Raw genomic sequence first — 25,578 nt, forward strand, 5'->3', positions numbered from 1 at the left:
CATATAAAGCTACAATAATTGAAACAGTGTAGTACTGTTCTAAAGGCAGATATATAAACCATTGGAGTTAAATAAAAGCCTAGAGATAAATTCTTTCATATATTGTCAAGTTATTTTTGACAAGGTTGCCAAGAACATTTGGTGGAAGAAATAATAATCTTTTAACTAAATATTGTTGAAAAATCATAATTACATGAAAAAGAATAAAACTGGACCCTTACCTAACCCCATATACAAATATTAACTCAAAATAGATAAAAGACCTAAATATAAACCTTAAGACTATAAACTTTTAGAAGAAAATCTGGGTCATAAAACCTCACAACATTGAAATTGGCAGTGATTTCTTGGATATGATTTCAATGGCACAGGCAACAGAAGAGTATACAAACTCCCTAAAAATAAAAATAAAAAAATTATATCCAAAGACAGTGTAAACGGAGTTAAAAGTTACTAATAGAATGGGATAAAATATTTCCAATTGCTATATCTGAAGGTATATTAATATTCCAACTAGAAATCCTAAAAATTAACAACAATAAAGGCAAACAATACCATTTAGAGATAGGTAAAAGACTAACATAAGTAATGAATCTCCACAGATAACCAATCTTAGTTGACTGTTGGATGGAAACTCTTGTTTCTCTGGTTCTGGTGTGTGTTACCTATTTCTTCTTTGTAGTTAATCTCTTTGAGTATTTTCTCTAGTGCTGGTTTTGAAGACATAAATTCCTTCAGTTTATGTTTGTCATGGAAGCTTCTTATTTCTCCATCTAATTTGATAGAAAGTTTTTCTGGGTAGGAAATGTTTGGCTGGAAGTTGTTTTCTTTCAGAGTTTGGAATATGTTACTCCAAGCCCTTCTGGCTCTCATGACTTTGTTTGGGAAGTCTGGAGTGATTCTAATTGGTTTGCCTCTGAATGTCACTTGGCCCTTTGTTTTTGTTGCCTTTAAGATTCTCTGCTTGGCTTCCACATTGGTCATTTTGACAATTATGTGGCATGGGGATCCTCTTCTCTGATCCTGTCTAAAGGAAGTTCTATAAGTTTCCTGGACCTGTGTATCAACCTCTTGCTCTATGTTTGGAAAATTTTCTGCTATTACTTCCTTGAAGAGATTGTTGAACCCTATGGTTTCACCTTCTTTTCCCTCCTCTATTCCAATTATTCTTAGGTTAGCTCTCTTAAAATGGGCCCATATTTCTTCAATATCAGATTCCTGCTGTCGGATATTTTTTCCTAGATTAGAAACTATGCGTTCATTTTTGGAATGATCATCTTCTAAGAGCGAGCTTCTATTCTCCATGTGGTCTAATCGGTTGTTTGTGCTTTGAATTGAGGCCTTTACTTCATTAATTGCATCCTTTATCTCTTTTTGGCTCTCTCTGAATTCTTTTCGAAGCACCTCTATTATTTCTACAGTTATTTTTCTAATTTAATCTTCTAGAAATCTCTGATTTTCTGTTTTATCAGGTTCTGATGTTGTGGGGTTGTGGGCATTCATTGCTCCAGTATTATTCCTCTTTCCCATGATTTCAGAAGTTTGTGCCTTCTCTGGGTTCTTCCCTTGGGTTACTACAACTTCACTTAAGGTGCTCTGGATCTCGAGTCTGTGGTATCTCAGACCCCACTACTCCTTTACTGGGTTGTATCACAGAGTCTCAGACCCAGGGAGTCAATCGAGGCTGCTTTAGATCATGGGGGGTGCCAGGTTGGGCGTTCTCCTATGGTGTGATATCTCTGCCACCATCACTCCCCCACTGGGTCAAGTCCCTGGGAATGCACTACTGGGATTTGTCATCTAGGGGCGCAATTTGACTCACTGTTGTTTTGTGCAGTGATGGAGCTGTAGTGGACTTGGTGAATTTGCTGATGCTGCCGCTGGTGGCAATATGGCACTGCTGCCACACCCTTGGCCATGAGGCTGGCGTATTTCTACTCTGGTTTTGAGCTCTACTCTGAGTCCCTGCAGGGTGTGCTGAGCCCAGTAGATGCTCCCTGCCCCGAAAAATCTGCCAAATTCAGCCCGGCTGATCCACAGCAGCTCACCTCAATTCGCTATCCGCTGCTCCTCTCTGGAGCCTGGTGGGATGTTGAGTGCTTTGATCTGGTGCCATCCAGTGAACTCGCCACTGCCACCAGCAGTAAGGCGCTTCTGCTGCCGCGGCCTAGGGCATGAGGCCAGCGTATCTCCTCTCTGGCTCTGAGCTCCGTTCTGAGTCCCCCTCCTCTCTGGGGCCTGGTGCTGCAAGGCTATGTCATTAGATATCTGGAAAGTCTAATGATTTTATTTTCCTCTCACAAAGTCAAACATATTTTGGTGTAAATTGATTCAACTATTGTCCAAAGATCTTTAACTTATATGCCTTGTTGTATCCCAAACTTCCCTTCCTAAGCCTTTCTTCTACCCCATGGGTATTGGTTTCTCAACTTTAGTATTACTGAAGCTTGGGGCTAGATAATTCTTTGTTGTTGAGGGCTATCTTGTGCACTTCTGAATCATTCAACAACAACTGGCCAGTACTCACTAGATGCCAGTAGTGCCTTCCTATAAACTGTGAATACCAATAACGACTCTATATATGGCCAAATGTGCTTTGTGGGTCAAAATTTATACTGGTTGAGAACTGCTACCCTTGACTGTACCCTTTAGAATTTTCTGTAGTGAACTGTATTTTTTGATGGAAGAAGATCATGAACTATCTTAAATTTTGATGGCTTAAAATGTATTTATTTTTTACTCATTTATAAAAGGTCACTTTCTGCTTTTCTTCATCATTACTAATATATTAACAACAGTGTTCTATCATTTTCTGACATTTGTTGTTGCTGTTGTGAGTTCAGCTCTTAATCCAACTGCTATCTCCTTTTGATAACCTGGTTTATCATTCTGCTTTTAGGATTCTCTTTAGCATGCTTTTTGAACATACTATGTCTATGTCTGTTTTTCTTTCTTATTTATCTTATTTGAGCTTTGTTGGACTTCTTAGAACTCAGGATTTGTGTTTTTAAATATTTTCAAAAATCTTTAGTCATGAATTTTTCTAAAATTCTTCTCTTCCAAATTCTCCTATTTATTATGAGAAATCCAAGAATTGTTATGCTAGATCTCCACAGGTCTTCAAAAATCTCAATTAGCTCTTCAATATTTTACAACTTCCAATTTTTTCTTTAGCCTTAAAATTTAGATCTACACTCTACTTCATTAACTTTCTTTTCAGTTTTTGATACTTCATTTTATTTTTACAAATTCTACACAGAGTTTTTTGGTATTCTATTAGTTTGTCTCACTTGCTGGTTGGTTATCTGATTCTCCCTATTAGAGTCTTGTTAACTTTTGTTGTGATTTTTTTTTTTTCGGTTGTGGCACTGGGGTTCCTGGAAGCCCTTCTACCTCTGGGCTACACTCCCAGACCTATTTTATTTTTGGAAACAGGGTCTCTTAAGCCATAAAGGCTGGCTTTGAACCTGCGCGATCCTCCTGTCTTTGCCTCCCAAGCGCAGGGATTACAAGCGTGCGCCACCATGCCCGGCGTGTGTTGTGATTTTGATTATGCATTCTTAATTTCTTTGTGAATATATTTTTTTCCTGGTATGAGAGTGGACATTTCATTTGCTTTTGCCTATCACCTAAAAGCATTGGAAACACAAAGCTAATTTACTAGAGATTTTGAGGTCCACACAGTTATTTTGCCAGGGACTCGAGGATGTAAAAATGGTATATTCATTTAAAATGTCAATTTTCCAACTTCATTCATCCATACTTTTTTTTAATTTTGTATTTGTGTCCAGTGTATCTTACTTTCCACTTCTTTCACTTTTGGTTATTTTTATACTATTAGTCTAGTTCTTTGAGATCTCCACATTAAACGGAAAATCATATATTTCCACATACAGAGTGGAAATATATTGCCATTTATTTATATATATTATTGACAAACCATATATAAATATATAATTATTGACAAAACAATAGCTAGCTTTTTCTGTTTTCACCTGGCTTCCCTATGTTATGAAAGTAGTTATAATTCCCTTGAGATCAAGAGAAACTGTGAGGAGAAAATTGATCTTTGACACCAAGCATTTTTTTACCCTTGTAGTACATCCACTTTAGATTGAAAACATCTTAAACACTATTTCTATATCAAGTTATGCTTTGGCAGGACAAATCAATCAAGGTATTCAATCTTTCGTACTTGCAACATAGAACTAATGACAAGTTTTGAGAAATACGGAGACTATAGGTACAAGTAAAAGGCAATAACATAGACAGATGACATAAACAATAAAAAGTACAATGTTTTTACATATAGCAAAAATGAGATGAAAATAAGACACTAATTATGTATAATATTTTTTAAATTATTACAGAGATTAAAAGAACTGAAGGAGAGAACACACATAGACATTTGGAGTAAACTTTAGGTATCTTGGAAAAAGTCTGACTTGGTACAAAAGAAATATTCACAGTAACTAGAACAAATATTTTAAGAGAATGGGGGTATGAAATATTTATTATGTGTAAAATAAAATCAAATGTTACTGTAAAAGAGCTGTGAAAATGTCAAATATTTCAGTTTTTTGCATTTCTTTGTGTGTGTATGTGTGTGTGTGTGCGTGTGCGTGTGTGTGTTCGTTTCTGTGTGTGTATGCATGTGAGTATAATATTCATGTGTTTACTGGGAATTGACTCTAGGGACATTTTACCTCAGAGCTACATTCTCAGCCTTATTTAATTTTTTTTTTTTTTTTTTTGGTGGTACTGGGGTTCCTGGAAACCCTTCTACCTCCAGGCTACACTCCCAGGCACCTATTTTTTATATTTTTATTTGGAAACAGGGTCTCTTAAGCCAGCGAGGCTGGCTTCAAACCTGCGCGATCCTCCTGTCTCCTCCTCCCAAGTGCGGGGATTACAAGTGTGCGTCACCACACCCAGCCAGCCTTATTTAATGTACTTTTTGGAAACATTGCCTCATTAAATTGCTAAGGCAGGCCTCAAATGTGTTATCGTACTGTTGCAGCCTTCTGAGTACTGGGAATACAGATATGCACCACCACATTTGGCTTCTTTCTTCTTTCTTTCTCTCTTTTTCACATTGTAGAGAAGTAGTGCTTTCTGTCATTTTATTAAAAGAAAACAGAAGATTTATTTGTGTTAGGAGTTCCTGTGTGTGTGTGTGTGTGTGTGTGTGTGTGTGTGTGTGTGTGTGGTGACACAGAGAAAGACAAAAAGACACAAAGGTAATTAGTATTTATTCCTGATGGTAGGTATGAGTTATGTGCTACAACATTACAATTTGGCCACGTAATTTAACTACTTTAGGAACAGTAAATCTCTGGCTTGCCATAAAAGTTATACAAGTATGGTAGTTTAAGCTGAAAAAAATTACAGGTGTAAGTGAGTTTAAAGACTAAGTTTCTCATTTTCCTTCCTCCAAGAAAGTAAAGTTCTTAAGTGTGTCCATTTCAATAATTGGATTGTTGAGCCAAACTACCGGCCTGCTGAATTAATGATGTTTCAATCATCTTCCTTCCAAGTAGCTTAGGTGTGTGTAGGGGGAGGGACATTCCAAATACCAATCCTGTGGTATTAACTCCCTGGGGGTCTTAACATAATTTTTCTCTTTGGATTTAGTTTCCATGTTGAAACTTGTCTGCCATGTTGTTGTACAAAAGGAGAAAAGTGAGGATTTGCCTACCTTGGTAAGTTATTGCTTCCCATTATATGGTGAGATGAAAGACAAGTCACAGTCAAAGAAGAAGAAGAAAAAAAAAAGTGGAAACTTCTTTAGGATGCCATTTTTTAAGATTTAGACTTCTCTTAATTTAAATATTCATTCCAATTAAGCCTGATGATATTATTCAGAGGAGTCGAGGAATAATGTACTTGGAATAATGTTCCTGTGCTTTACACCTCTAATATACATTTCTTGTTATGCCATATGATCAATGTTATCTATCTCTGAGTAAGACAAGTAAACACTCTTCAAGTCTCTTCAGTGATAAGGAGAAGATTGACGAAGGCAACAGTATCACAGCAAGTTATAGCTAGTTAAGAACTGCCCATGGTGCCTAACACATGGTGGTACTCAATAAATGCTGATTAATTCTAAATTGGAATTCTATGGCAGTATTGGAGGAAGAAACTTAAGTAACTGGAAAAAAAGGATGGAGAATATTAAATATAAAAATTGAAAAAATGGCAACGGAGGGACACAGCACATCTCAGTAGCTGAAACAAATAAAAGTTCAACTACCGAGAGAGTAGCATTTTAGTAAACAAAATAAATAAATGCTCATGAACCAAAACAGAACCAGGAACCATGGTGGAAGTAATCCAGTACTCTGAACTACAAGATTCACTAGAAAAAGACTGAGTGCATGACAGACCTGCTGTGGATGCAGCCCAGCCACAGGCACCATCACAGGATGTGGGAACAAACTGTGAGTTCCAGTTCTGGCCAACACTAGTGTGGCAATCCCAAGGGGGGAAAAAATCCAAAAGCTTGAAAGCAACCACAGAGCTCCAGCATCTTAAGCAGTGACTCGCATCACACTTCAGTGATGCAGCAAAACCCACTGAGCTCAACAGAGGTGGCACCCAGAGCAGCGCAGCCAGATCTCCAAAGACCCTGAGCAGGGCAGCCAGATAACTACATGTGTTACTGGATACTCAGTGGAAGACTGGGCTGCAGGATCCAGTGGGCTCATCTAGTTAGAACCTCCAGAAACACAGGAAAAGTGCTCAATGCGCAGTACTGCACAAAGTCATTGGGGGTTGCTCCAAGACTACACGTGACACCATCTGCCCATCAAGGTAGGAAAGTTTAGGCACAGAGCAGAGGGCCTGAACACTGGGCAGAGAGCACAAAGGCCCAAGGCACAGACCACAGGCTGAAAAAACACAGAACCCTGGACTTAATGGATCTCATTAACAGTAACACTCAACACCTTGACACCTAAACACAAAGCTGTCAGAGGTGAGAGAGGGGTGCAAACACTCAGATAATGAGTTCAAAAGCTGAAAATAGGTTACAGAGCAATTAAGAGACGTCAGAATATACTCCAGAATCTACCACAATGATCAGACACACAGATATTACAGGCCTAGCCCTATATTCATAAATTAGTAGTATTGTAGTTTTTTTCTTTCTTTTATTTTATTTTTTGTTTGTTTTGCTTTGTTTTTCACTCACACTGTTGCTAGTACTTTTTATTTTATTTCATTTTGTCCTTTTTTTCTCTCTTATTCTCTTTTTTCTTTTGGTTTTATTTTTGTCATTAATGTATAATTAGCTTTTGTATCTTGTTTTGTTACTTTGTTTTTGTTTGTTTGCTCTTTCTCCCCATTCCTTTTACAAACTTACTGACTCTAGCCTATCTACTCTCTTCTCTCAAAACTCTTTTTCCCTTAAGGTACCACCTTGTTTAATATTCAAGGTACTTCATATTTCTATACTTAAACATTTTACTAACTCCAAGAATCTTACTATCTAAACTTCTCTCATTCTCAATGAGATACTACCTTATTATACTTAAATTCTTACTCAACCTAATTATATTCTCTACCTTACCCAACTCCTGTACCCATCATCTCAGCTCCTCCCCAATTACTCAACCCTCACCATTAAAAAAGCACTGCTTACCTGCTGACACTTCTAAATTCCTACTACTTAGGTTGGATTAGACATAATATCCACAAAAGATTCCAAGACATCAGAAAAATAAGCCTGAGAACCTTGAAAATCTGAAAACTAGGAACAGTGAAGAAATAACAGAAATCACAAATACTGACCTACAAGAACTACAAGAAGGAAAATCTGAATCCTGATCTTCAATATGATTAAAGGCCACAAAGAAAATATACAGAAATGAAATGGAGACACTAAGAAAGAATCAAAATGAGATCTGGAATGAAATGAAAGAGTCAATAAATGAAATGAAGGCAACAATAGAAATAAATTTTGGAAGATTAGATGCAATGGAAAATAGAATATCACTGTTAGAAGACAGTTCATTCAAAATAGTAAACAGCATACAGAAGTCATTACAGCAACAAAATCTAAATATCCAATAACTATGGGACAATATGAAACATCCTAATTTATGGATAAAAGGCATTAAGAAGGGATAGAGGTACAGACCAAGGGTAATCATAATCTCTCCAGAGAAATAATTTAAGAGAATTTTCTAAATATGGAAAGAGACTTGGACTTACATGTTCAGGAGACATACAGAATACTGTTTAGACAAGATCAAATAAGGACCTCCCCATGCCATGTAATAATCAAAATGACCAACATAGAGGCCAAAGAAAGAATCTCAAAAGCACTTAGAACAAAAGAAGTGGTGACATATAGGGGCAAAACAATAAAAATCATTCAAGACTATAGAACCCAAGTCATGAATATTAGGAGAGACTTATATGATGTGATCCAGACCCTAGAAGAAAACAACTTCAAACAAAAACTGCTATATCCAGCAAAGTTATCATTAAAAATTGATGGAGAAACAAAAGTGTTTCAAGATAAGCAGAATCTAAAAAAAAACTTCTTGAATTCAAAGCCAACACTGAAGAAAATACTTAAAGAAATAAACCATAAAGAAGAAAAAAAAGCAATATTCAAAACCAGAGAAAAGATGAAGTTGATCAGCAGGGCATCTAAGTAAAGAAAAAATAATACTATACCAAACAGAAGATAGAACACAAAATGACAGGAAACAAAAATCATATTTCAATAATAACTCTGAATGTCAAAGGACTTAATTCACCAAACAAAAGACAAGGACTGGCAATGTGGATTACTTTCAGCCAATTGATTTTTGACAAAGGGGCCAAAAACATACACTGGAAAAAAGATAGCCTCTTCAACAAATGGTGTTGGCAAAACTGGTTAACCATATGCAGAAAATTGGATGTTAATCCCACTTTTTCACCCTGTACAAAAATCAGCTCAAGATGGATCAAAGACTTGGAAATTAAACCAGAGACTTTGAAGCTCCTTGAAGAGGGCATAGGTCCAACACTGCAACACATAGGCACAGATAAACATTTCCTCAACAACCCCAAAGGCACAACAAATTAAAAGGAGAATCAATACATGGGATTGCATAAAACTGAAGAGCTTCTGTTCAGCAAAGGAAACTATCAAGAACCTCAATCGAGAACCAACAGAATGGGAGAAGATTTTTGCCACCTACACCTCCTATACAGGACTAATATCTAGAATATACAGAGAACTCAAGAAACTCAACACTAAGAAAACAAAGCATCCAATAACAAAATGGGCAAGTGAACTAAATAGACACTTCACAAAAGAATAAATTCAAATGGCCAATAAATGCATGAAAAAATGCTCAACATCACTGGCAATCAGAGAGATGCAAATCAAAACTACCCTGAGATTTCACCTAACTCCAACTAGAATGGCAATCATTCAAAACACAAACAACAACAGATGCTGGTGAGGATGTGGAGAAGTGGGAACTCTAAGACATTGTTGGTGGGATTGCAAATTAGTGCAACCACTTTGGAAAACAGTATGGAGAATCCTCAGAAGAATGGAAACAAATCTACCATTTGATCCAGCAATACCACTTTGGGTATCTACCCAAAAGAAAAGAAACCAAACTACCAAACTAATGCATGTGTATCTATGTTCATAGCTGCACAATAGCTATGAACCATAGCCAAACTATGGAACCAGCCAAGATGTCCAACAACAGATGAATGGATTACAAAATTGTGGAATATGTACACAATGGAAATTTAGTCATCCATCAAAAAAAACTCAATTACGTCATTTTCAGGGAAATGAATGGAACTGGAGGACATTATGCTAAGTGAGATTAGTCAGGCACAAAAAATAAGAAATCAGATGCTTTCCCTAATATGTGAGAGTTAGGGAGAAAAGAGGAGCAAACAAGACAACCTAAAGGAGGAGAAAGGAGGGGAGAAGAGGAAAATCTCTAAAGCACACAATGTACTTAAACATATTGAAGTCAATCACTAAGCCAAGCAAGGGAGGGAGGGATGGGGAGGGAATAGGGTGGGATTTGGGTAGGGGTTAAATCAGCGATGAGTTCATGTTTGTACACACAAGTTTTTTTACCCCAATAAGTTGTATCAATATAATGCACCAATAAAAAAAAATTTTTTTAAAAGAGAAAAAAAATAAATAAATTTAAAAAAGAAAAGAAAAAATAATCCAAATATATGCTGTTTGCACCAGGCTTGGTGCACATGCTTGTAATCCCCATGCTCAGGAGGCAGAGAAAGGAGGATTGTGCATGTTCGAAGCCAGTCTCCCTGGCTTAAGAGACCCTGTTTCCAAATAAAAATATAAAAATAGGTCTGGAAGTATAGCCCAGAGGTAGAAGGGCTTCCAGAAACCCCAGTACCACAAAAAAGAAAGAAAGAAAGAAAGAAAGAAAGAAAGAAAGAAAGAAAGAAAGAGGAAAAAAGAAATATATGCTGTTTGCAAGACACTCACCTTACAGCCAAAGACATTCATAGACTGAAAGTGAAAGGATGGAAAAAGATATATCATGCTAATGGAGACCAAAAATGGGCAGGGGTAGCAAAGTTGAAATCCAACAAAACAGACTTTAAGCTGAAACACATAAGAAAGAAAGCCAAATATTTCCTTTTATTAAAAGGAACACTCAAGCAAGAAGATATAATGATAGCAAATGTTTATGCCCCAAATGTGGGTGCAGCTACATTTGTAAAACAAACCTTCCTGGACATCACATCTCAAATAGACCCAAATACAATAATATTGGAAGACTTCAACACACTTCTCACACCACTAGATCAATCATCAAGGCAAGAGATGAGTAAAGACTCTTCAGAACTAAAAAAAAAAAAAAAAAAAAAAAAAAAAAAAAAACTATAAACCAAATGGACCTAATAGATATATACAGAATATTTCAACCAGGAACTAAAAAAATACACATTCTTCTCAGCAGCCAATGGAACATTCTCCAAAATAGATCATATCCTGGGCCACAAACCATGTACCATCATATTCAAAATATGTAATATAATCCCCTGCATTTTTTCAGACCACAATGGAATGAAAGTAGAAATCAACCATAGGAAGACCAAAAGAAATTATTTAAATACATGGAGATTGAATGACACACTATTTAACAATGTAGATAAAATAATAAGGGGATAAATTAAGAAATTTCTGGAATTAATTGAAAATAGAGACAACTTACAAAAATCTATAGGACACTTTGAAGGCAGTGTTAAGAGGAAAGTTTATAGCATTGAGTGTCCACATAAGAAGAACAGAGAGATGCCAAATAAACAAAACAACTCAAGGACCTAGAAAGACTGCAATAGTCTAGTCCCAAAGCCAGTAGAAGGCAGGATATTATTAAAATCAGAGCAGAAATAAATGAAATAGAGAACAAAAAAATTCAAAGAATCAACAAAACAGAAAGCTGGTTCTTTGAAAAGATCAATAAGATTGACAAACCCCTAGCCAACCTAAGCAAAAGAAAGAATCAATTCAAACTATTAAAATCAGAAATAAAAAAGGAGACATTACCACAGACCATGGGAAAACTTAAAAGATTATCAGAAACTATTTTGAAAATTTATACTCAAATAGACTGGAAAACATGAAAGAAATTGATAGATTTCTAAGCACATATAACTACCTAAATTGAACCAAGAGGACATAGCAAGCTTAGACCAACCAGTAGCAAGCAAAGCAATAAAAACAGAAATAAGAATTTTGCCATCAAAGAAAAGCCCAGGACCTGATGGGTTTCCAGCTGAATTCTACAAAACCTTCAGTAAAGAACTAATCCCAATACTTCATAACTTGTTCTGGGTAATTGAAAAAGATGAAATTCTCCCAAATTCCTTCTTCGAGGCCAGTATCATATTAATTCCAAAACCAAATAAAGATACCTCAAGAAAGGAAACTTACAGACCAATATCCTTGATAAACATAGATGCAAAAATTTTGAATAATTTACTAAATATATACATTCAAAACCATATCAAGAGAATTGTACACCATGACCAAGTTACTTTTATCCCAGAAAAGCAAGGCTGGTTCAACATATGCAATTCAATATACATTATTCACCACATAAATAGAACTGAGAGCAAAAACCACTTGATTATATCAATAGATGCTGAAACAGCATTTGACAAAATTCAAAACTCATTCATGTAAAAAAACACTGTAGAAAATTGGGAACAAGACAAAGATGCCCACTATCACCACTCCTTCCAATATAGTCCTTGAGATTGTTGCCACAGCAATAAGGCAAGAGAAAGAAATCAAAGGAATTCAAATAGGAAGAGAGGAATTATTCTTATTTAGAGATGGCATGATCCTTTATCTAGAAGACCCAAAGAACTCAACCAAAAGACTACTGGAGCTGATTAACCAATTCAGTAATGTTGCAGGATACAAAATCAATCTAAAGAAATAAGTTGCTTTTCTTTATGACAACAATGAATCCACAATTAAAGAAATAAACTATTTCATTCACTATAACCCCCAAACCAGTAAAATACCTAGGAATAAAGTTAACCTAAAATGTAAAAGACCTCTACAATGAAAACTATAAAACATTAAAGAAATTGAAGAAGACCTTGGAAGATGGAAAGATCTCCCTTGCTCATTGACAAGCAGAATAAATATCATCAAACTCGCCATTCTGCCAAAAGTGATCTACAGATTCAATCCAATTCCTATCAAAATACCAACAACATTCTTCATAGAACTAAAAAAAAATTAGCCATGAATTTTATATGGAGAAAGAAAAATCCCAGGATAGCCAAATCAATTCTCAGCAATAATAACCAGGCAGGAATCATCACAATCCCTGACTTCAAATTATACTATAGAGCAATAGTAGTAAAAACAGCATGGTTTTGGCACATCAGGCATACTGAACAGAATAGAAGATACAGAAACAAACCCAAACACCTATAGTCAATTGATCTTTGGCAAAGGGGTCAAACTCATATGCTGAAGAAAAGACAGCCTTTTAAACAAATGGTACTGGGAGAACTGGCTATCCATTTGTAGAAGATGGAACTAAATACTTACCTCTCACCATGCACAGGAATCAACTCATACACTGGAGAAAAGACAGCATTTTCAACAAATGTTTCTGGGAGAATTGGCTATCCATTTGTAAAAGTATGGACCTACGTGCTTACCTCTCACCATGTACAGGAATCAACTCGAGATTGAACAAAGACTTAGAAATTAGACCAAAGACTGTGAGATTATTAGAGGAGGGCATAGGCTCAACACTCCAACATAAGGGCACAGGTAGTAACTTTCTCAACAAGACCTCCAAAGAGCAGGAAATTAAAGCAAGAATTAGCAAATGGAATGGCATCAAACTAAAAAGTTTCTTCTCATCAAAGGTAACCATCAAGAACCTAAAGAGAAAACCTACAGAATGGGAAATCTTTATCAGCAGCCACTCTGAAAGAGGACTGATATCCAATATAAAAATAGCTCAAAAGACTCTACACTAGCAAAACAAATAACCCAATCAAGAAATGGGCAACTGAAATGAATAGACACTTCAAAAAAGAAGAGATACAAATGGCCAATAGATACATGAAAAGATGTTCAACATCATTAGCCATTAGGGAGATGCAAATCAAAACTATGCTGAGATTCCATCTAAACCCAAGCAGAGTGCAAGCATAAAGAAATCAAATAACAATAAATGCTGACAAGGATGTGGAGAAAGAGAAACTCTTTTACACTGTTGGTGGGAGTGCAAACTAGTTCAGTCACTATGGAGATCAGCGTGAAGATTCCTTAGAAAACTGGGAATGGATTCACCATATGCTCCGGCTATACCACTCCTGGGTATTTTTCCAAAGGTGTTGAAATCAGAGAACTACAATAACATATGCATACTCATGTGCATAGCAGCACAATTTGTAATAGTCAAAATATGGAACCAAATTAGGTCTCCATCAACAGATGAATGGATTGAAAAATTATGGGAAATATACAAAATGGAATTCTACTCAGCTATAAAGAAGAATAAAAGCATAGCATTCACAAGAAGATGAAAAGATCTGGAGAACATTATCTCAAGTGAGATTAGTCAAGCACAGAAATAGAAGGGACATATGTTTTCTCTAATATGCCCAAACTAGGTAATATTAGAAATACCAGTGGAACTCCGGATAATGGAGGGGAAACCTCAGCAAAGCTAGAATGGAAGGATAGGAGAGGAATAAGGCTAAGGTTGATTAGTGGAGGGGCTACATCCAAATATGTGTAAAAGTATGAGTATAGCATTATTAACCTGGACATTCTTTTTTGGGAGTGGGGAAGAGAAAGTAGGAGTGGGAGTGGGAGAGGGCATGTATGCCATTTTCAATATGGTCTACATAAAAATAAAAATTTAAAAATTAAAAAAAAGAAAAAAGCTTAGGAAAACAGAACTTTGGAAGGAACTCTTGAACTCTGTATAAACTGAATTGGAACCATTTTTCCAAGATTATTAAACTCTATTGTGACCAAAAAAATAATAAATATAAAAACTGAAAGGATTTACTTTGATGAGCAGAAACTTTTTAGTTTGATGTCATCCCATTTATTAATTCTTGTTTTAATTTCCAAGGCTTTGGGAATCTTCTTGAGGAAATTTCTACTTGTGTCTATATGTTGGAGTATTGAACCTATGCCCTTCTCTAATAGCTTTGCAGTCTCTGGCCCAAATTCCAGGTATTTCATCAATCTCGAGTTGATTGTTGTACAGGATTAGAGTTGAGGATTTAGTTCCATTTCTCTGCAAATTGATAGTCAGTTTCGCCAGCACAATTTGTTGAAAAGACTGGGGGTATTTTGCTTCAGGCTTTATCCATCATCAATTGACCATAAGTATACAGATTTTTTTCTGCATCTTGTATACTGTTCCTGTTCCTCTAGTCCATGTGTCTGATTTTGTGCTAATATTATTCTGTTTTAATTACTATAGCTCTGATATATATATATATATATATATATATATATATATATATACACACACACACACACACACACATATAGTGTGTGTGTGTTTAGATGATAGATAGATAGATAGATAGATGATAGATAGATAGATAGATAGATAGATATAGCAGTACAGGGGATTTAACCCAGGGGTATTCTGTCTTGAAGATACACACCAGCCCTGTTTTTTATTCTTTATTTTGAAACAGGGTTTCACTAAGTTTAGGAGGTCTCTTTACTAAGTAGCTGAGGCTGGCCCTGAACCAGCAGTCCTATCTCAGCCTCCCATTATAAACATATTCCATAATGCCCAACTTTGTAGTATAATTTGAAGTCAAAAATTGTAATGCCTCCTACATGGTTCTTATTGCTGATTGGCATTGGTTTTCTGATAGGGATTACATTGATTCTGTAGATCACTTTTGTTGGAATGGCCATTTTGATGATATTTATTCTGCCTATCCAAGAGCAATGCGGGGAGGTCTTTCAATCTTCCAAGGTCTTCTTTAATTTCTTTCTTTAATGTTTTATAATTTTTTATTATAGAGGTTTTTTACCTCTTTGGTTTACTTATTCCTAGATATTTTATTGGTTTTGAGGTTATTGTGAATGGAGTTTTCCATATTACTTCCCCCATGGATTCATGGTTGGCAAATAGAAAAGCTACTGATTTCTGTAGGTTTGTTTTGTATTCCACTACTTTGCTGAATTAGTTAATCAGCTCCGTAATATTTTGGTTGAGTTTTTTGGGTCTTCTAGATATAGGATCATGTCACCTGCAAACAAAGATGATTTTAATTCTTTTTTAATTTTTGAATTTCTTTGATATTCTTTCCATGTCTTATTGTTTTGGCAAAAGTCTTAAGGCCTATATTGAAAAGCAATGGTGATAGTGGACATCCTTGTCTTATTCCTGATTTTAGGAGAAATTCTTGCAGTTTTTACCTATTCAATATGATGGGTTTTTTTGGGGGGGTATTGTATATTGCCTTAGTAATGTTGAGATACATTAAGAATCTAAAGAGAGAGACTATATAATGGGAGAATATCTTTAACAGCTATCCCTCTGACAGAAGACTAATACCTAGAATATACAAAAAAGTTAAAAGGCTTTATGTTAAAAAACAAATAGCCAGATCAAAAAATAGCCAACTTAATTGAAAAGACACATCACAAAAGAAGAGATACAAGTGGCCAATAGATACATTAAAAAGTTTAATATGAGATGAGTGTGGTGGCACACTCTTGCATCCCAGCATTTGAGAGATGGAGACAGGAGGATCACAGTTTGTGGGCAGCCTCAACTACTTTGCAACTTTGTGACTCAGTGAGACCCTATTTCAAAAACAAAGAGACTAAAAAGTAAGGCTGGGTGCGTAGCTCAGAGGTTTAATGCCCCAGGGTTCCATCCCCAATACTGCAAAAAAAAAAAAAAAAGTTTAATGCCATTAGTAATCAGGGAGATGCAAATAAAAATTATACTGAGATTTCATCTAAACCAAATCAGAATGATAACCATAAGAAAGTCAAATAATCGCCAGGCATGGTGGCACACACTTGTCATCCCAGTACCTGGGAAACTGAGACAGGAGGGTCACAATTCACGGCCAGCCTCAGCTACTTAGTGAGGCCCTTTGCAACTCAATGAGAACCTGTTTCAAAATAAATAATTTTAAAAATAGGGCTGGGGACGTAGCTTGGAGGTAGAATGCCCCTGGGTTCCATTCCCAGTACTGCCAAAAAAAAAAAAAAAAAGTCAAATAACAATAAATGTTGGTGAGGATATGGGAAAACAGAAACTCTTCTACACTGTTAGTAGGATTGCAAACTAGTTTCTCCGCTATGGAAATCAGTGGGGAGATTCCTTAGAAAACTGGAAATGGATCCACCATATGATCTAGCTATACCACTGCTGGGTATCTTTCTAAAGGGGTTGAAACCAGAGAACTACGGTAATATATGCATACCCATGTTCATAGCAGCACCATTTACAATAGCCAAATTATGGAGCCAACCTAGGTACTCACTGACAGATAAGTAGATTACAAAATTATGAAAAACACACACAATGAAATTCTACTCAGCAATAAAGAACAAAATTACATCATTTGGAAGAAGATATGAGGACCTGAAGAACATTATGTTAAGTGACATTAGCCAATCACAGAATTTTAAAGAGTCATATGTTTCCTCTAGCATGTGCAGGATAGGATGTAATTGGGATATAAAAAAGACTCCAGATAATGGAGAAAAATCTCAGTGGAACAAGGAAGGAGATCTAAAGTTAAGGGAGGAGAAAATTGGGGTTCATTAACAAAAATACTACCATCAATTATGTGTATATATGTGAATAGACCAATGTCAGTCTGGGTGTCTGTACTGGGATGGAAAGAATCAGGGAGGCAGGGGCGCAGGGGGCGGGGGTGATGTCACAAAGTACTGTGTGCATGTATGTCCTTGTCAACATGATTTACATTATAATATGAGATGATAATGCACCAATAAAAGCACAAAAAATTGAAAGGAGAATATTATAGTGCCTTAATTACAGAATTAGTACTTAACTGTGATTGATGATAGATGTTTAAATTTGAGTTTCTACTAAGGTAATTTAGTATGAAGCACCAGTAACTAAAATAGTAGCTGGAAAATCAGAATGCTTGATTTTCTCTATCTGAAATCTATCATTTTTATAGTGTACTCCAATTTTATTAAGGTATTTATTTTTGGTATTTGTTTTCACTTGTTTGTTTTTGCTACCTCTAGATATGTCTCAAGAATGGAGTAACTATAAGCAAAGACAGACTGAAAAGATTTCCACTGAAAAATGGACTCGGGAAGAATACTGTTGACAAACACCACTTTGATACAAAAGCAACTGGCATGAGTTAAAAGGGAATAGAGATTCTCAGCACAGCCTGGTGTCTCTCACTGAGGTTGGCATCTGGAAAAGTCCCATGGATTCATGCCTAATTCCTGGGATTAGAACATTCTGCAATAAAACGGTAGGGAGAAAAATAAAGCAGCATTTATTTTCTAAGTCTATGGGATACAAAAGTCTCAAGGCATGCTTAGTGTTACAGTCATCTGCACAAACCATGAGGTGGTCAGAAGTAAGAATGGATTGCTTGGAAAACTAACAGTAGCATAGGTAACTTTGTTTTTTCAGAGACACAGGCAGAGGTTTAAGGCAAAGTGAAAAATATATGTTCAAGGGAGACTACGGGCCAGCTTGGGAGCATGAGAGGCTCCCTAGGTACCTTTCGTGGTTGTTAATATAGTATCATCTAACAAGCATTAATGCTATAGCTGCTAATTTTAACTATGCACTGGCAAAAATAGAGGGATTATAGAAGAGAGAAAAATGCCAAATACAAAATATATGCATACACCCATGAGCATAGCTTCAAGAATTCCACCACTATATCAGAAGAATCTTAAGAGAGGCAACTTGGGATAGAGTGGAAGATACATTAGTTTGCCATAGTCACCACGGCCCCATTCTTACTCTCATGGTGGTGTGAAACATCAGACATCAGTTACATCTTTCACATTTTTAAAGTCCCAGAAGATTTCCCTAATGATATTTTCCCCCAATTTTTTAGTCTGTGTGGTCTTGATTGAATAAGATCACATTGATCAAATGGCTTCAAGGGATCACATTTATATATTCCATCTCCCCTAGGAGGATAGTTAAGTTCTGCTGTATCCTACAAAAGCATTTTCTGTTGAAAACAATCTGCACAGCTGGTTGTGTTAGTGTTTCTCATAAATCAGTGTGAATTTAGAGTTCTGATAAAAGCTTCCAATAAACTTCTTCTGCATCATAAAATGAGACTCACTTGGAACTATTCATTCTAATTGTCTGCTTTAGAGATTAATATTGAAGAAGTGGATGTTTTTATACATACACAATTTAATTCCCTATATGTAAGAGCAGGTATAGTTATTTAAATAGCATCTAATTTATGCTTATTTGTCATTATATCAGTCTCTCATCTAAGCTCTGAACACACAAAATTAATGTTAAGCAATGAACCTAGAGTCAGAAAAAATATATACATAGAGAAAGTAGAAAATTTTAAACTTACTCTTTAGAGTAAGATAAGCTGGATAAGAAAAGGGAAAATGCAATTCTCCAGTTTCCTACCAATAGATTTTTGAAGGAAAGAAAGACAGGGAATAAGAGACTGTCTGAACTATGTATTTATGTCTCTTGTCTCCAAACTGAAGTCCTAGAGTATGGCCCATATCATATAGATGGATAAGAAATCTAAGTACGCAGAGAACTGCCAATCTATCTCATGTTTGAAATGTGTCTATTGGCACCCTACACCAATATAGGACTGAGCTTCTTCAAAATAAATTCAATAGCAATTGACTTCTTGTCCAAGAAAGGATTCAGTTTTAGTTTATCCAAGCAATTCTAAATTCTCAAGTGACAATGAGAGGACCATATTCTCTTGATGTGAACCAAGAAGACAGACTGTGCTTTGTATCAATTACAGTCTTCAACAAAGATGCTAGCAACACATTCACATATCTTGATCCCATTCTCAGAAAACAACCAAAGCAACAACTTCACAGGAAAATAAAGCAGAGTTAATTGTGAATTAACATTGGTAAAATTCAAGCAACACAAGATGTCTTTAAATCAAGCCCCTGAAAAGAGAGAACAAAAAAGATGAAATGATTGCTTAAATATTGACAATTTTGAGGAAAATCCAAAGCACAAGAAGCTACAACAAAGTTTATCACAGACCTAACTGCCTAAGTTTAGTGATAAAGAGAAAATCTTCAAAACATATAAAGAATGACAATGTGAGAATGACACATTATCAATAGAGGAACAATGAGGAAAAATGATATGACAAAGTAAAAAAATCACTTTCAAGTACATGCTTTTTTAAATTAGGAAAAATTTTATATACATATGAATGATGTGAATTCATCCCTTTTGCTTTCTAGGTTCCCAGGTCCTTCCTAACTGACTCTAGACAGAGATCCAAAATATGATCTCATCTGCTGGTACTTTTGTTATGGAGTAGAAATGTTCTCTTTCCCCATTTCCAGCATAACATTGCTATAAATTTTTTATTGGCACATTCACTTGGACTTGATATTTCTTAAATTAAGTTGACTCTTTAAAATTATTCTCTTGTCAAATGTTTTGGCAATATGATATATTGCGGTGACCAAATAAATGACGGTCTAAGATAATTTTGATTCAAGACCTTCATGTCCCTTTATATTTCTGACTTTCAGTTTCATTATTTTTTGAACTTCTTATAATAAGATGAACTGATTCATAGGCCTTCTATTTTTAAATGAGCTTTATAAAATAAAGCATAGCACGATACTTTCTGTTCTACCATCTTCAAATGATAGTCTCAATTTCTGGGGTCAAAAGAGTGGTTTAGTTCTCTAAGTGATAAACCTGGAGTTTTGTATGTAATTAAATATTTTCTTCTATTTAAAATGCCATCTGGATTTCTGTTTATCCTCTTCTTTCTTGAAATGCTGAAATATTGAGGCTTTGTTAGAATTTTTTATTCTTCATATCTATCTTATTCAGAAAGAAATGGGGATGAGATTATGTTAAAATATGATGTCAGCTGAAAATATAGTTATTTGCAAATGTCTATGTACATAAGTTCCTCATAAGAAATCTCAATTATTTAAAGGGAAAAGAAGCTTCTTCAGACTTGATGGATGTTAAAATGAACAAGAAAAGTTTTAGTCAATCAGAGAATGCCTCGGGGCTTTCTCCTAGCCTACTTAGGTTCATTTTACTATGAAAATATTCTCATACTTTACAGTTTCTGATCACAGAAATTTAAAAAATACACAGTGAAAGAACAGAAGTAAGTTGGCTCAAGATTAGTTTCATTTCAAACTTAAAGAAAATGATCATGAAACTGATTCCTGAAGCTTAGACACCCTTTCCATTGTGTAAGAAAATGCAAAGTTTTTAAAGTAAGCCTGTGATCTAGAAAGCATGTCCCAACTATTAATATCATGTCAAGCAAAACTGGATGATTAGTTAGTTAAAACATTCTTGCTATAGTTCAAGAGTTAGAGGAATGCAAAATAAAGCTATAGCTTTGGCTTATTTTGAAGTTCTTTGTGTTCATTTCTACAAAATGTTTTGCAGAATGATCTTTCAGGAACCCCTGATATATAGATTATGAAAAGCAGCCAAACTAAGCAGATAAATAAGGAATACTTGATCTCCATTGAAATATCTGAGCCATCATATACTTTAACCAAGTCTTTGTTACTAACCTTAAGATAACAGACTCTAGATACAGGTAGAAGAAATTAATGAAGTCATAACTGTGGAGTTCATGAATCAACAACTGAAAAAAAGTCACACCATTTTACTTTTCTTGCTTTGTGAAGGGAGTTTTCCTATAAACTCAATCCATATCTCTTTCTACAGCCTACTACAGCATCTGATTTTGTATGAAAACAAAGGACCCTTAGGTTTTCTGAAAATATTTTGTCAGTGCATCTCCTCAGTAATGGATTTTCATATCTCTAGAAGATAAAATTATGACCTAAAGATTTTTATCTATATTAAAATTATAAGGTCATGTCAATTTAAGAAAAATAGAAGAAACTTAAATGAAAATATAAACAAAAGATCCATGAAGATTTGCTTGGTCATTTAAACTCATAAATCCAAACAACTTAAAAATATAAGAATAAACCAGGCATGATGGCACATGCATGTAATCTCTGCGGTTGGGAGCCAGAGACAGGAGGATTGCACAGTTTCAAAGCCAACAGCACTGGCTTAGGAGACCCTGTTTCCAAATAAAAAAGTAAAAAATAGGTCTGGGAATGTAGCCTGAAAGTAGAAGGGTTTCCAGGAACCCCAGTACCCCCAAATAAATATATATATAAACTTTTTATAAAATGCTAGATCATTTTCTTATTTCTTGGCAAAAGGCAAAATGAGAAAAAATGACTAAATCTCTATCCTGATTTCTCAATAAAAGAGAAATTAAAATATTTTAAAACTATATGTGATTCTCAAAATCTTTGTAGAGTAAAACCAAGAAAGTTTTGAACATTTGTCTTAAAATATAGACCTCTTCTTTTTCTTTATTCTTTCTTTTTTTATTTGAGGTATAGAGCATTCTAACTCTGAGCTACATTATGAGCCCTATTTTTTATCCTTTATTTTCTGAAACAAGTTCTCACTGTGTTGCAGAAGGCCTCACTAAGTAGCAGAGGCTGTCTGCAAACCGTCATCCTCCTGAGTCAGCCTCCCAAATGCTGAGTGAGATTACAAGCGTGCACCTCCAAGCCTGGATTTTTCTTTATCAAAAAAAAGACCAATATCTATGTCTTTAAATTGTAAAATAGGAATATGCAGAGAAGTTAGAGGGCAGACATCAATAAAGTACTATGAATACAATCATAAATAATTTAAAACAACTGGAAGTAATTGAGTTTAGAAGTTGAGGTGAGTAGTTGCATATTTATCCATTGTCCATGATAATTATCTTCATATGTGAACATCATTAATGTGGAAAATTAGGAAAAGTTCCATGTGGCTACAAGAGTACCAACTTGATCAACCAGAATTATGATAAAAACAAACATACAGGAGGAGGAGAAATTAGGTAGATCATTGTTTCTGATTTACTCATTCTGTTTGTAAAGTTCCCATATTATATATGCTTGGGAATAGCCTCTGAATGGCTTGAAACACACACACACACACAAACACACACACGCACACACACGCACGCACGCACACACACAGGCTCTCTCTAACTCACTGTTTTGTTTTGCTTTTATATTACGTCTGTCTCCCATGTATTAATCCAATTATATTTAGTGGAGGTAGAAGTCGAAGAGAAGCCAAAGGCAGCACTTGACCCCACCATAGACACTGTGCAAACAGACATGCAAATAAAAATGTGATACTGTGAAGAAAAAGAAAAGAATGAACACAATCCAATTATGTTCCTAATGAGCTTCAAGATCACATAAAACTTTGACTTTAGGAAAACAATGAGGACATAAAAATCAAGTGTCTTAACCATTTCCTATGAAATATTACTAAAATCATCAAATAGGAACAACAACAAAGTAGAAATGACATCATCACCACAAATAGAAAATGGTGGTATCTACAGGAATAATGCAGAATTTAGAGCAACTGGAGGAAACTCCTCCAAACACTAACAATGCTGGTTTGTAATAAAATACACAAAACTAAGTAAATAGAAAAAAACAGAATTAATGTTGGTGGGCAGTTCATGTAGGTACAGGCAAGGCATGAGAAAAACAGAGTACTCACATTAAGCCATTAGACACACAGTACTTTCTTTGGGGAGGGTAATGGACTGAGTACAGTACAAAAGGAAGATGACAATGATGGTGATGATAGTAGTGATGATGATTCAAGAAATTTTAAAAAATGAGATAGCTTCTGCTTCCCACTCCTGAGGAAACTAATAATGTGGCAGAAAGGGACACAAACTTATAACCAATTCTAGAGAAGGCAATAAATAAAGAAGACAGGTAATAAAAACATGCAAGATAGAACTCTGTGTCTTTAAAGAAAGTGAAAGACCAACTGGAAGACAATGACTAATTTGGTTTCCACCTTAAACACTCACATCACCACACAGATTGGTAATCTGAGCCTTTTATTTATACTTTTAATACCTCAGTGTCATTACCTGAAAAGTGGCTCTATTATTAATATGTCATTCATATAATTAATGTGAACATTAAATAATACCTTCAAAGTGATTTAAAATATAGCTGTTGATTTATGTTCAATGCCTTCTTAATATTATAAGATTAAATGTAATATTTTAAATTCAAAATATTTTAGCAATGATGATTATATTATCTAAAATTCTGAATCTAAAAATCTAATGAATTATTACAGATGAAAACAGTAATTCAATGTCATCAGTAACTAGGCCAGTCCCACTCAAAGTTTTGAATATCAAGAAATAAAGTAAATTTGAATTATGTGATACCAAGTCAATGGACAATAAAAGCCTATAAGTCATAATCTTTTTTCTTTCCAACCACATTTCAGGAAATAAGTACAATAATATTCACTTTGAGAGCCTTCTGCATCCCCTTACGCTTTTTTTTTTTTTTTTGCTTTTTTGGTGCATCATAACCATTCAACTTAATAGAGGTACAAGATGGTAGAGGCATAGATGCACACATGGTTCATTTAGCCGTACCCAATTCCCACCTCATCCCCTCCTCTTCCCTCCTTCCATGTTGGGCTTAGTGATTGAATCTGTTAAGTTTGTGAATGTACATCATATGAATTTGGGAGTTTCCCTCTTCCTGTCTCTCATCACCCTCAGTTAGATTGCCTTATTTGATCATCTAAGGTTTCTCGTTCTTTGTTTAGAGTTCCTCTTGTGACCCATCTTCTCCCTAGCTTCAACATATTAGGAAGGGAATTTGAGTTTTTACTTTTTGTGACTGACTAATCTCACTTAGCATAATGTTCTTCATTTCCATCAGTTTCCCTGAAAATGGCATAAATTTTTCTTTTTTATGACTGAGTAAAATTCCATTGTGTGCACATACCATATTTTTGTAATCCATTCATCTGTTGATAGATATCTTGGCTGGCTCAATAGTTTGGCAATTATGAATTTTGCAGCTATAAACATAGATATTCATGCATTAGTCTGATAGTTTGGTTGTCGTTCTTTTGGTTAGATATCCATAAATGGTATTGCTGGATCATATGGTAGGTCATTCCTATTCTTCTGAGAATCCTTCATATTGTTTTCAAAAGTGCTTGCACTAATTTACAATGTCACCAACAATGTATTAAGAGTCCCTACCTCTCCACATTTTGCCAACATTTGTTGTTCTTTATGGTTCTTTTTTTCTTGTTTTTTAATTTTTCTATTGGTGCATTATAGTCATACATCCTAATGGGGTACAAGATAGTAGAGGGTGAGAAAGTGGTTTTCTTCTTTTCTACATATGGTTAACCAATTTTGTAAATACCCTTTGTTGAAGAGGCTATTTTTTTTTCACTGAATGTTTTTGGCCTAACTTATGTTTTATTTATTTATTCATTGCTACTTTTATTAACAAATCTTAGAAAAATGAGAGAGATAGAAGTTGAACAAATAAGCCAGGAGTGATGGTGAACATTTGTCACCCCAGTACTTAGGAAGCTGAGACAGGAGGATTGTGCCAGCCTTGGCGCCTTAGTGACACTCTCAGCAGCTTGGTGAGACCCTGTTTCCAAATAAAATATAAAATAGGTCTGGGAGTGTATCCCAGAGGTAGAAAGCCCCTGAGTTCCATCCCCAGTACCACAAAATAGAAAAAAAGAAGTGGGACAAATAGGTAAAAACTATATCCAGCCACACTTGTGTATCTGCATGTGCATACAAGCACAGACACACACAAATATGCTGGTCATGTGCTCAAGGGACACATATCTAAATTTAATTTGTATAATTACTTGGCTTTTAAAGATTTCACCCAAGGGCTCATCTGGCAACTTTTCTTTGTGCATGTATGTTTCTATCACTCTGAACCTCAATCTGATTTAT

This window comes from Muscardinus avellanarius, assembly GCF_963383645.1.
Source record: "Muscardinus avellanarius genome assembly, chromosome: 4".
Lineage (NCBI taxonomy): Eukaryota > Metazoa > Chordata > Mammalia > Rodentia > Gliridae > Muscardinus > Muscardinus avellanarius.